The following is a 1,709-nucleotide window of genomic DNA, read 5'->3' as shown; positions in this document are numbered from 1 at the left end:
TTAATATTCTGCCTATATCATATTTGAAATGAGTTTTTTTGTAGCAAGCATATAGTTGGGTCATGTTTCTTGATCCACTCTACCAATTTGTCTTTTAATTGGTAGATTTAGACTATTTACATTTAATGTAATTATTGATATGCTAGGGGTTGAATCTGTCATCTTATTTTTATTTTCTGCTGCTGTCTCTGTTTTTTGTTTCTCTGTTTTCTTTCCTTTGCCTTTCTGTTGGTGGCTTGAACATTTTTTGAATTGTATTTTGACTTACTTATTTTTTTTTTTGAGTGTATCTTTTTGAGTAGCTCTTTTTGGTGGTTATAACATTATATAAATGTAACATTCAAATTTTCCCTTATAGATAACATGTCATTTCTCTCACTGCTGTCAACATTTAAAAAAAAAAAGATTTTATTTATTTATTTGATTTATTTGATAGATTCAGAGAAAGAGCACAAGCAGGGGGAGCAGCAGGCAGAGGGAGAGGGAGAAGCAGGCTCCCTAGTGAGCTGAGAGCTGAACATGGGACTTGATCCCAGGGCCCTGGGATCTTGACCTGAGCTAAAGGCAGACACTCAAACAACTGAGCCACACAGGCATCCCCAAGATTTTTTTGTCTTTAGTTTTCAGAAGTGTGATTATGGTGTGTTTTGTTGTGGATTTCTTTCTTTTCCTTTCCTTTCCTTTCCTTTCCTTTCCTTTCCTTTCCTTTCCTTTCCTTTCCTTTCCTTTCCTTTCTTCTTTCAAGGTTTTATTTATTTATTTGACAGAGAGAGATGGAACATGGGGGAGTGGGAGAGGGAGAAGAAGGCTTCCTGCCGAGCAGGGAACCTGACTCAGGGCTCAATCCCAGGATCCCGGAATCATGACCTGAACTAAAAGCAGATGCCCAACTGACCGAGCCACCCAGGTGCCCCCATGAAATTGGTCCATTTCATCTAGGTTATCAAATTTGGGGGCATAGAGTTGTTCCTAGTGTTCCTTTATTGTCCTTTTAGTGTTCATGGGATTTGTAGTGGTGTCCTCTCTTTCATTTCTGATATTAGAAGTTTGTGTCTTCTCTCCTTTTTTTCTTTTTTAAAGATTTTATTTATTTATTTGACAGACACAGATCACAAGTTGGCAGAGAAGCAGGCAGAGAGGAGGAAGCAGGCTCCCTGCTGAGCAGAGAGCCCCATGTGGGGCTTGATCCCAGGACCCTAAGACCATGACCTGAGCTGAAGGCACAGGCTTTAACCCACTGAGCCACCCAGCCGCCCCTTCTCCCTTTTTTTTTTTTTTTTAGTCTGACTAGATTTTATTTTATTGATCTTACAATCTTTTTTCCTTTTTTTTTTTTAAGGTTTTATTTATTTATTTGAGAGAGAGAGAGCACAAGAGCAAAATTTGGGGAAGGGGCAGAGGGAGAGGGAGAGGGAGAAACAGACTCGCCCCTGACCAGGGAGCCCAATGCAGTCCTAATCTCAGGACCCTGGGATCATGACCCAAGCTGAAGGCAGATGCTTACATGACTGAACCACTTAGGTATTCTGAAACTTAGGTTGTTTATTAAAGATCTTACTTATTTTTCAATATATGCATTAAATTCTATAAATTTTCCTATGTGTACCTCTTTCATGGCAGCCCACAAATTTAAGTAAGTTGTGTTTTCATTGTCAAAATATTTTTAAGTTTGCTGTGAGATTTTCTCTTTGACCCATTGTTATTCATGA

The sequence above is a fragment of the Mustela erminea genome, chromosome 7 (assembly GCF_009829155.1).
Source record: "Mustela erminea isolate mMusErm1 chromosome 7, mMusErm1.Pri, whole genome shotgun sequence".
Taxonomy (NCBI): domain Eukaryota; kingdom Metazoa; phylum Chordata; class Mammalia; order Carnivora; family Mustelidae; genus Mustela; species Mustela erminea.
This window is presented reverse-complemented; position numbering follows the sequence as displayed.